Genomic DNA, 12,280 nt, shown 5'->3' on the forward strand with positions numbered 1-12,280 from the left:
TTTACTCTTTTTGTGTCCTGGTGGTTTCAATGCAGTCTTGGGGGTATGAGGGAAATGCTTGCTTTACCCCAAGGATGGATAGCCCCTGGTGAATCTGTGCCTCAGGTACTCCATGTTGAGTGAGCAAACAAAGGCAAGGGGAAACAGAGAGATCTGTGTGGACATGGGCTGCCAGCACAATCCATGGAGATTGTTGCTTCGTCCTGGATATTGGACAAAATCAGATGCCAGATGGGGAGTTTAATCTGGGACAAATAGGTAGACTTTCCTCTCTGTGCCTTTCCTTCCCTATATAAAAGCAAAGGAATCTAAAGTGTCACTCTTGGAGCTCTCTTTTTTTGCAGTAATGGCTGCCTGTCTTTCCTAGGAGATCCAAGAAAGACATTGTTGTAATTTAACAGGTCATTTTATTCCTTCTTTTTCTTTTAACTTCCCATATGTGCTATTTTCCTGTTACCCTTAACAAGTCTATTATCAGGTACTGAGAGAGCTGAGACTACTGCAAGTGCCTGTCTTCAAATACTTCCAGTGCTACTTTATAATTTAGGTGTGTGTCAGCCAGGGGAGCAGGGGACGTTCAGCCTGCAAAATTCTCTCCCTGGCGAGCAAAATGGTCCAACAAAACATACTGTGTTTATAAAAACTTATCAATTCCTTAAAATTCTGTTAGTGAATGCTTGCAAATTTTGAGTCTGTTTTCAGTCCATTGTTATTAAATAACTAATAAAGCACAAAATGCTGCAGAATGTTTGCAGGCAATCAGCTTTTAGCCACTGCCTTCATTTCCAGCCACACTTCCAGTGCTGCCTTGGGGGGTGCCTGGGTGCTCCTTCTGAACAGCTCCTGCATTTGGCAGCATCCATTGCACCCTGAAACCTGTTCATGTCCCCTCCATGACTGTTTCTATTCATTGTTATAAATGCACCCTTTCAAAGAGCAGTATGTACATAGGCAGGTGTATTTTGAGGGAGTTTGTAACACACAATAATGGAAATCACTCATTTCACATTTTGTGTGGGAATTTTTCTTGTGCAGTGTCTTGTAAGGAGCTCTCTTGTTTGGCCTTTTGAACATGATACTCAGGGCAGAGATGGACTGTGGCCTCCCCAGCAGAATTTTCTTCATACAAACTGGAGTTTGGCTTCCCTAGCTAATGCCATTTTAAAAAGATCACCTAAGTACTCTCTATCAATGTATTTGGTTGAACCCTTTTATACTGTCCAGGTTTTGTCTTTCATGCCCAGCTTCAGAGGTTCTATATTGCTTGCAGTTCTAATACCAGGCAGATTTGGCCTTCTATTTCACAAACCTTCACAATTCTCTTTCCAGCTAATTGCTCAAACCCCCAAACTTTGGAGTTTGTTGGGAAGTGTGGATGCTCAGCACCCAGAATGTCATGGTCATCAAAGTTTCAATAAAGAACATTAGCTCTTATTCTGGAAGAAAAGAAAAGCTTTAGGAGAAGCTCATTATATTGTCAGGTACAACATCATCCATAAGAGCCTCTTGAAATCTTTCTGCCAGTACTGCCTGGAGACAGGTACAATCTTCAGACAGCACCTTTGGGTACTTGGGGCTCGGTGTTTATGTTTTTGGTGGGTTCCTTTTTTGGTTGTAAATGCTGTTGATGTAAGGAGCTTTAGAAAAGATGTTCCATGTGGGCCTGAACACTTGAAATTATCTCTTCAGTGATTTCTTTTATCTGGAACAAATGCAGGGAAATCTGCCAGTTTACAGTGTGACTGAATGCAGCTCCTTAATGTGTGTGTGTGTTTTAATTTTCTTAAGAACAGGTCTCATGTGATGTTTGTGTGCTCTGAGCTTTATTACAGCCATTCTTTCTCTGGATAATCCATATGTGAGGAAGTACACAGGAGCCAGGGGTTGGGCTGGTTTTTGAGGGTGATTTTCACAACAAATCTGTAAGGAAGAATTTCTTAGATGATTTTCTTAGGTAAGGAACCTCGGACCTGGAGAGGAGTCCCTACTCAAGGGGAGAGTCACCTGGAGGGCAGCCCAGGGGCAATTTAGAGGAAGCTTGAGTTGGACTCATCCCAAGATCTGTCATTAGCAGAAGGTGTCTCTGTCCTGGGAAGCCCTAGGGGACATCTCTGTCCTGCAGCCCAGCAGGGAGGGCTCAAAGGCAGCTCACTGAGGCTCCCACATTTGTGGAGTGAAGTGTTTGGCTCACAGTCAGACGACATACATTCAAAAGGTGTGCAGGAGACTCCCATGCATTGCTGCTCACTGGGTCACCCTCCTCCTCTGGGGGTGTCCTGGGGGAGTTTGTGGCCCAGGCCTTTGCCTTCTTTGGGGCCAAACCTCCTTTTCTTAAGAGTCAAGTCCATCTCTCACACTTCCCCCCAAAAATCACTCTTCTCATTTTGTCTTTATCAGATTGATGGAATGGCAGCAAAATCTCCTAATGAAAGCCAAAGTGGAAAGAGTTAATAGTATAGATATTTTTCTCCTATTAGTCTCCCTACATAAGTTCAAATCTTCAGACTATTATAGACCACAGTTATTAATTCAAGAAGTGCTACCTATTTTGAAGAAGGGGACAGCATGTTCTTGTCACAGGCAGAAGCAGCTGTAATGGTGCATTATAGGAACAGGTCATGGATGCACTGTCTAAAACTAACTCATATTTATTAAGAGTCTGAGCATCTACACTTTCAGCTTGTTAGCTGGTCAACTTGTTTTCATTTTATTCCTTCTCCTGAATTGGCATTTCAGCTGGTGAGAAAAAGAAAGAGGTGTGTGAAGATTTTTGTCCTTGATGTGCAAGAACTAGTGAGGACTATCTTAGATTTTCTGTCCTTGTCCGTGGGCATAAGACTAATTTGAGAGCAACACTTTGGGGAGTGGAGAAAGGTACTTTGAGAGACAATCTGTTCTCTTGTCATGGAAAAATGTACAAGATGTTCAAGCAGTTTAGATTCTTCAGATTCTTCAGATTGTGACAGGATTCTTTGTAAGTTAAATACTGTATATTTTTCTCCTTGTTTTTTTTTTTAAGCTCTGCTGTCACAGGGATCTCTTTGCAAGACTCATGCAGTGTTCTTTATGTGATGTCTGCAATAAAGGCAACATAAACTTGTGAACTTTCAAACTACTTCCCATTTTTTCCCCCCCTTGCCATCTATTGGTGCCACATTTAGAAAATTGTTCCAATATCCACTTACTTTTCCTAAGGAAATTTCTGTTATTTGGCAGTTATTGTGGGAACATGAATCCACTGCTCTTTCATTGTATCACACTGAATCCTTTTTAATGGTCACTTGGATATATTGTGGGATGATTCAGGCAACATTTTTTTTTTAACAAGTGGGGATACTTTCCATGGAAAGTTCAAAACAAACTTCAAAACATGCTAAAGTTTTGCTGAAATGGAGGTATAGGCAAACCTGCCAGCCAGTCAAAGCAGCCCTGCTGAGAGCACTTGGAGAACAAGAGCATTTGCAGTGCTAAGGCTGCTGCAGGCATTTTCTCAGTAGAATCAAAGCACTGAATGCAATACTAAAGTTTAGTTTGGAAAGAAGGGACGTGGCCATCAGGTGACAATTCTGCTTACCACTTCTGGTTTGTTCTGAATCCTCTGAGCTGCTTCTTTGGGTGCAGTTAGTGATACCAATTTCTGTGTTAAGGCAGCTTTGGCTGCACAATCTCTGAAATGCAGAGGCTCCAGGGAAGCCTCTCTGCACCTGCTTTGGACCATGCAGAATGTACTGCCTGTAGGCACAGCAGGCTTGCAAATGCATTTTCTGTGCACTGGGCTTGTGGTTTAGACAAAAGAATTTTTCAACTGTTTTTTAGGGCTGTATGTCACACCAAGTTATGAAGTATTTTGGGACTCATCAGATTCTCATAAAGTGTTGTGTTTTTAAAATTTATGCTGTTTGGGCAAATGCAAGTGACAAATGTTTTGAAATGGTCTATGGAGGAAAAACATACCATAAACCATTAATGAATCCAGCTTCAAACTGTGTACAATTTCAGGCTGAAAATGCTTCTTTAAGATAATTCCTGCTGTGTTGAAAAATATTCTTTTAACCTGCTATATTATTATGGCTCCACCTTGTAAAAGCTGCAAGTCAGTTTTGTTGAAACATATGTTTTATGTTTAGGCCCCCTCATGTAAGCATGTGATGGAATATTATATTTTCATGCTACACAACACAGTGTGATAGTTGTAACTGCAGAGGAAGCTGTGGGCAAAACTAAAATAGTTACCTGTTGTTGTGTAGCAAAACAATCAAAATTGCTCTTTGGTTATGAGCTCAGAATTCACCCAGAATGTATGGCAAATTCTGTGATCTGTAAAAAAAAAAAAAGTTATCTTTAAAGCTGTATATAAGTATGCTTAGTCCAGGTCATTTCTGATAAGCTCTGAAATGTAAACAAAGCTGAATGTATCATAACCTGCCCAGGAAAGAATTACCTGTAATTATGTTTATCCAGTTATACAATGAAATATTTACTTGTCCATTGCAAAATTGCTCACAGTTGCCAGTGTTTCTACATAAGTAAAACACAACATATTTTCTGAAAACCTGCTTGTAACGAGATAAACTCAAACTGAAGAAGCAAGACTGAAATTCATTCACCTGAGGACACCTATTTGCTGAAGATTATATTTAATGGAAATGGTGAAAAATCCTCCTTAGTCTTTGTTGCAATCCAGTCAATTTTAATACCTGAAATGTTCAGAATTATTAGCAGTTCTGAATTAAGCTTCCATGAGTAGTCTGCAACCAGCTCTGCACAGGGCAGTACTCCACAGTAGTAGCTAAGCTAACTCTGAAGGAAACACCTCGACAGCAGAATGCTTGTGTTACTTCAGTCTCTGCCTGTGATAATTCCCCCTGCTTCTTAGTAAATGTTCTCAGATGGAAGTTCCTCTGCTGTGCTTTGGTGACTGAAACCACTGGCTGGTGAGTGTAATCGAGAGGAAATCTCCTGGTCTGTATTTTCTTAATGGCTTAGGTTGTATTTCTAGGCTCAGGAGAGGCCAGGTCCAGTAGAGCTTCCATAAAAGTAAATAAATAATTGATCCAAGGTTTGAGTGATAAGCACTAAAAGTCAGGCTAGAGTGCTCTAAATTATGACTGTGTTTTTTTAATTAATAACCAAACCCATCATTGGGCCTTTGCTTCATGTAAATATTTGTGTGTTAAATAATCTTCACCTCTGCTTGCCAGGCTCTGTACATACCTGTAGTAAATCCAGATCTAATTCTGTAACACGTATCCCCCCATGCATATGAGCATGAATTTTAAAGTTAGTACCTAAATAGACAAATTAAATGGCTTTGTGCAGTCACTTGTCTATGCAAGTGCACTTATCAGCACCCAAATTGCATCAAAAGTAGAATATTGAAAAGAAATTTCTAGGATTAGCCCACAGCCAGGCTGCATCTCATCTCTACTGAAGAGTAATATATTGTGGTGAATCACTATAATATGGTCAGTTTTTCTGTTTTGTGCTTTTTTTTCTCCTTAGTAGCTGATCTCTGGCTGGGGACATGCTGCAGTTCTTCCCCACTACTGCACTTCCCCTACCTGGTAGCTTAAGCACTAATTTCCAGCTTTCCCACCTGAAGAAACTGTATTATCAGGTTTAATGGCCTAGATATTAAACCTATCCTAACATGAGTTACAAACTCTATGTGCAGATCACAAATACATGGCATACACTAAATGTGCTCATCTATGCCATTATCACATCCAACCTAGTCCTTATAGGAGGACCTCTGCATCCACAGAAACTGGGTCCAGAATGCAGTGCTATAGCATCCAGTCATTCATGTTCAAAAACCTGACAAAATTACTCTTTTCTCAAAAATCTTTCTGACTTGATCTACTTGTTTAGAAAATTACTATTTTTTTGAACCACGACTTGTGGTATTTCTAGTCCTTTTGTGGTACCTTCAGATCTTTCACTGTGGAGACAAGAAACACAAATTCAGACAGTGCAGTCTGAAAGGCTTCTTCCCAGACATGGAATGTGCCAAATTGCTGGCTGACGTGGGCTGCAGCTACAATGCCTGCAAAGGAACTGAGTATTCTGCCAGAGTGCCCCCTCCATCCTGTATTCCCAGAACAATCTGCATGTTGTGTCATAGCCATGTGCCATTTCGAGATCCGCACAGACTTGCACATTTTCTGCTCTGCAAATCAAGGCATACACAGCTCTGAAACAAGGGTGCTTGAGGGAAGGGAATGTACCCCTTCCTTCACCCGGGAAAACCCAAGTGCCTTCCACACTTTCTCCCTGAATAAGGCAAAATACTCAAAACACAGTTTTGTGTCTGTGCGTTCTATTGTTGTATGTGCAGCTTTTTGGAAAATTTGGCTTCTAGATAATTTATATTTAGAAAACCGTATTTAAAGTCCAATCTAATAATAAAAAATGTTTATTTTGTCTCCTGTTTCTTGCCTTGGTTCCCTTTTCTGTTATGTTATGACTTGACATTTATGGAGTCGCTTGAATAGAGAAAATGTGTCTGAATAATGTTTGTTTTCGTGTCAGACTCCCCCTGAGTGGTAATACTTCTATGAATATGATTAATTTTCCTTAACTCTAGAGAGGTAGGTCTAAACCTGTCTCCTGGCCCTGCTTTGTTAGTGGTATTAAAGGAAAAGCAGTCGTGCCTCCTGCTGTTCTCAGGTCTGTGCCTGCTCACTGAGGTCCCATATCTGTCTGTAAGAGGCACTGAGGTGTCAGGGGTAACCTTGTTAAAGGTTCCCCTTTGGTTAATCCAGTGTACGTGATTTTTATTCTCATTTTGGGTGAATAGTTGGCAATTATTTGGTTATGGATGGAAACTTTTCTAACTGAAGAAGATCCAATTCTAGATTATTGGATTTTAAAGATGAAAATGGCGGATTGATTTGATTTGCTTTAATATAGCTGGGTTTTATGTCATTCTAATGCATGGTTTTACTGTTTAATTGTCTTTGTTAAGTCTCTGAGTCTTTAAAATTGCAATGTGTTTTCCTATCAGGACACCAAAAAATATGTCCTGTGGTTTTTATAGGAGCTGGCATACAGTACCTATAATAATCTACTTAATGCAGCCAGCAGTTTTCTTGTGAGTTTTCTTGTGAGTTTTCTGAGATCACGCTGCTGTTCTCCATTTAAGAATTATCCCAGTGGAGTTGGTCCATTTATTTTTCAGCTGTTTGCAGCTATGACTGTGTTCAGTTTTCTTAAAGACACGGGTAGTAAATTTGTTATTTGACATTTTTTTCTGTATGACATATTAAACAGTGCCATTATATAGTGCTATTTCTTTCTCTTGGCTTTAAAAATAGTTTTACAATGTATATTTATGCTGTGTGTAGTTATACATCAAATTAATGACTTAAAAGTGCTCAAATAGGCAAAATTATATTTAATCCTCTGTGAATCACAGGGTAAATATGAATGGCAAAATGTTGAGGAGAAAAAAGCTGGAATACTGCTTGTATTCAATGCTTCCTGATTGAAAATTACCAAGAGCTGCAGAGAATAGATTGTAACAAAGAGCTGATTAAAGCTCTGTGCAATGGTAGCTGTAAGGCAATGGATCATCAAAGGCCATCCCCAAGCACAGTGATACCATGTGGAGAGAAGTTTTTGAAGCAGAGAGGCAATCTTAATTCTGCTCTTTTTTATATCCAGGTATTTTGTTTCTCCCAGCCTGTTATCCCTGGGCCACAGAGACATCCGCTCTTGCTCCTTGGACAGACTTCTAAAAAGGGGATGGCATGAGAGACTTTCCATGGCATGCAAACTCCACATTTTTTCTGTGTTGTTGGAATACCTTTAACCAAAAAATGTTCTTTGTTGTTTTGCTTCTCAATGTGGGAATAAGGTAAGTTTGATGATTTGTTTGATACTTAATATTTAATATTGAATTCCTGACTGTGTTTCAGGGTAGTTGAGGAGTGTCCTTGTCCTTTGCTTCCTCATTGAGCTGCAGGGTCCTCTGCAAAAAGCAGGGACTATTTTCAGGGATAGCTGTCTGGATTTCTACAGTTCTCATCATTTTCAGATTTCAATGGTGGTACAAAGATGTGACAGATCTTTTAAGTCACTATTTGTCGTGGGTTGCTTTCACTCCCATAATTTAGGTTAGGAATGGGTGGCTGTAGCCATGGTGTTTGAATTGTTCTATTTCTTTGCTCCTTAAGTCATCTTTGTCTATGGTGCAGCTTTGATTTTTTCCTAATGTGTGTTGGAGGAATTCTGAGCAGTTTTCTGGGAAAATGGTCTTTAGCTGCCAGTGGCCTGATGATGCATCTCTAAAGGAATCTTCCTCCAATTTTTGAATGCTCATTCAAAGACAATGAGACATTCTGCTGATGCCATTGAATGTACTCTTTATGCTGCAGCACTTGCAGATATTTATGGGTTTTATTTTGAACTTCAAACACCAACTTGGCCTACCTGGTAAGAAGCACTTTTTCACTGGGTTCTAATTTAGATTTATAATAAGGCCAGACAATCCAAAGTAACAGCTGGCCTATCGTTTCCTCTGCATAAATTTGCTTATTCTTGCAGCTCTGTAGTAAGTAGGAATTTCCTGAAATCAGAAATAGTTTTTAAGGTATTTGTGGCTGATTCCTTGAGGAGCATTATATATTTGTGCCACTGAAAAGCACAATACAAGCTTTAAGGGGTTGGGGTATTACTGTATCTTTTCCACATCTCCAAAATCATGAGAATTATAGTATTTTCTTTTTATTTTTATCTTCTTCCAGTATTTTTTTTCCTTGAAAAGCAATCCTGTATCCAATATGCCATAATCTGTGTGGAATGTATGTGCAGAAATGGAGTAGGAGGCATTCTGCTGTGTGTCACTGTTAGAAGCCTGAATTAATTCTGTGGGGTGAGGTTGATCACACAACTTAGTGAGGTCTGAATCACTAAATCTGCCATTGTGGCTGACCTACAACTGCTGCAGAGACATTTCAAACCTACGTGTTCCAGTTTTTCTGGACACGAATATGCCAGAACCTAATATGAATTTCAAAATCAAGCCTCTTTTTTGCATGTAGTAAGAAGCCCTTTTAATACTTTAAAGCTAATTCTTTGCTGTAGAAACAATGTTGGTTTCAGTGCCAATATTAAAGTGCAACTGTGATTTGGATGGAGCAAGTCTGCAGCTGCTCAGCTGCTGGTGCATCACATGGCTTGAGCAATGGGGGCAGAGGTGAGGAGGAAAGGCATTTACAGCTCTGACTGGGGCTTCTCTCCTGAGTACATCCACGCTGAACATATGGCTGCAGCAGTCACCAGTGTCAGCTGTGGCAATGGAAAGCACAAGGAATTTACTGAAAAGCCTTAACTGTTCATCAGTTTGACAGTCCAAAGAATGATCTTCACTTTCTACTTTGTAGGTTTGGAATGTATAGTAGCTTTGGGATTGTAAAATGAATATATCAAACCTCTGGTGTATTTCTCGAGAAGAAGGAAGATCCAATAAAATCTGTCACTTATCATGGCAGGTTATGAAAGCTTTAAAAGACCTTATTTTCACTTTAACTAGTTCAGGGAAAGAGATTACATTCTTTCTGATAACATTCATAAAAAACTATAATCTGCCTAATCCTTCATGGCATCACCAGAGGCAGTTTGGTTAACTGCCTTATATGAGCATCATCCTCAGCAACTTGGTCCTTCTTCCACTATTATCTACCCAAGTGAAAATAATGCTCCAATCTCCATCATGCTTTTTCACTGGGACAGCTGCCAAAATAGATGAGATTTTAGTAATAACAACTTCTACAAATTAAAACATCAGCGGGAGCATTAGTTAAGTGTGACACCATCTGAATACATTGTCAGCTTGAGAATAATCAAGGAATATTTTTTTTATTATACACATAGCAAGTAATTTGGATACAGAAATATCTCTTGTGGTAAAGCTATGTTTTATTTCCTGAAAATTTATTTCAGCTCTGCAAAGCTGAAATTCTAAAAAGTACATAGTGTTGCCTCTCAAGTTTGCATATTGATAGCTTCTTTCTGGCTCCAGTATCACTTGGGCAGATTTATGTGACCTTTGTATGCCCTGTCAGTTTTGAGGCACAGTCATGTTAGGACATGCTTTAGAGACACAGACTCTGAAATGCCAGGAAATAATTGAAGTGCTGCTTGCTGGCACCCTACCTAACTGAGAAAATGATGGATCTCAGGGATAACACTTTTCTCACATGGGTTTAAATTGCTACTGAGCAAGTTTTTTTGTTTTTTTGGTAAGAAAATATCAGTAAGGTTCCTAGAATTTGCCAACAGCATTCCCAGGTCTCCATCCTGCTTTGCTGATCACTGTTGGGACCATTGGTTTTTATCATGGAGAAGGAACAGAGGACTTGAGCATGAAGTGCATTGCAGCTGGTAAGAAGTGCTGTATGGATGAACCAAAGCCTCAGCTCTGTTAGACAGGGACAAGAGATCCAGAAGGAGACGTGGGATTACCAGGTAGAAGAGGATGACATGGAGACATTTGAATAAAGTGCTGTTCATATGGGATGGGGGAAGACTCAGCAGAAAGCTGAGACAGCCCAGTCAATCAAAAGGACTTTCACTGCAGCCCTGGGTACCTCTTTGCCACAGAATTGTGCTGTCAGCTGATTCCCGACTTCTGAAAATTGGGCAATTTCTCACCAGAGGTGTCACTGTGTGTCCTAGCAAGCCACGTGCAGCTCTGCACACACTGCCATAAACCTCTGGTATAGCTCAGGGCCTGGGAAATAACTCTGCCACTCTGCCATCCAAGGTTCTAGACTGCAGCCTTGGATAGGATGTCCCTAGTGATCCAACGGCCCATTTTTTAAATGAACCATGTTCAATTGCTTTTTTGATTGGAATGCAGAGAAAACCTTGCAAAATTAGGCAGATGGGAAAGCGAGAGTTCTAGGAGTGCTGTATTGCTTTTGTTATTCTCCGAATTGTAGCTCATAATTATTATAGTCTTTTTTACTCAGTCATTACACTCTGAAATGGACAATAAAAAAAAGAAGAATTGCTGTTTGTTGTGCTGTATGGCCTCTGGGGTGCAGTTCTATTTGTTCTTGGACAGAAAGTTTTAGTTTGCTGGTGTGGTAGATTCTTACTCATTTTCTTATGTTTATGAATTATAAAATAAGACTGCTTAAGATATCCTGTCTTCTGGGAATTTCTATGCAAGGTCTTATTTCTTTCTCTTCTTTCTCCTTTACAAGAGTAGTACTATAAGCAAAATTCAAATATTCACTTCTATGTTAAGACGGGACATCAACTGTTTTTGGCTTGGATTATTTGTTTTCCCAGCAGCTGGTGCAGGGCTGCATTTTGGAGTTATGAGAATAACGTTGACACCACAGTGACACCTTGGCTGGTGCTGAGCAGTGCTCACCTGCACTCAGGGACTTGTCAGATTCTCATGCTCTGGCAGTGAGCAGGTGCAGAAGGAGCTGAGAGGGAGCACAGCCAGGACAGCTGACCCCATCTGCCCAGGGGATTTTCCACCCCCAGGAATATCCTGCTCATTGTAGATATGTTGAGGGAAGCAGGACATTCCTGTAACCCTCACCGACATCACAAAGGCTATTGACATATATGGAGGACTTTGTGATACCTTCAGAATAGTTTGCCAAGGTCCAAAGCCTCAAATGATTTTTCAGCAAGTTTTTCAGTATTTGGTTTTGTAATTATTCCTTAGAATAATCTTAGAGTAGGTTTAGACTAGATAAAAGGAAGAAATATTTTACGGTAAGTGTGGTGGAACACTGACACAGGTTGTCCAGAGAGGTGATAGGTGCTCCATCCCTGGAAACATTCAAGGCCAGGTCGGATGGGGCTCTCAGTAACCTGGTCTGTTTGAAAGTGTGCCTGCTCACTGCAGAGGGGTTTGGTTAGGTGACTTTTAAAAGTGCCTTTCAGACCAAACTGTTCTTTGTGTCTGTGCTGATAAGTCAGCACAGAAATGCCTTTGGGTGTATGGTGATTTTCTTCTGTCTCATCTGCTCTCATGGGATAAGATGGAATGATTGTTCCCTCTTCTTTCATCTTGTTCTACCTACACCTGTCGTGGCAGTTTCATAAAGAAAGGGTCTCCAATACAGTGCCTGAGGACACCAGCACATTATTGCAGAGAGATGAAAAATTTAATATGATGGAGTTGTTTTCCTGTCTCTTCTTTTCTGTGCTTAGGCAGCTGTAGCAGAATGGAGTGTATTAAGTTCAGATTTGGTTCGACCTAATAGTTCATTTGTCCACATATTGTGGGATTAGCATGAATTACAGGTCA

Source organism: Cinclus cinclus, chromosome 13 (genome assembly GCF_963662255.1).
Source record: "Cinclus cinclus chromosome 13, bCinCin1.1, whole genome shotgun sequence".
NCBI classification, from domain to species: Eukaryota; Metazoa; Chordata; class Aves; order Passeriformes; family Cinclidae; genus Cinclus; species Cinclus cinclus.